We start from the raw sequence: 320 nt of genomic DNA on the forward strand, positions 1-320 counted from the left end.
CCAAGGACCCCTTTCTGTGTTGCACTATGATTGACACAACTTCACATCAGACTCTGTGAGCAAAACATGACAAGTGTGTGAGGAGGATGCTTCCAGTGGGCCAAACACCTATTGGTGTCAGCTGTTCTAAGTGTTGAACAAAAGGAGGGGAAATGGGGCTGGTGGGATTGCAGACACAGGCACTCCCACTCAAGACTGCGTCCAGTCCTCAGGACTACACAGAGGGATAAGGAGAAAAGCAATTCCACAGAGCTGTCCTCTGACCTCTTCACCTGCACCACGACACACGCATTTCCCTCACAATAACAGTAAATCATTTC

The sequence above is a fragment of the Peromyscus eremicus genome, chromosome 20, assembly GCF_949786415.1.
Source record: "Peromyscus eremicus chromosome 20, PerEre_H2_v1, whole genome shotgun sequence".
Classification (NCBI taxonomy): Eukaryota; Metazoa; Chordata; class Mammalia; order Rodentia; family Cricetidae; genus Peromyscus; species Peromyscus eremicus.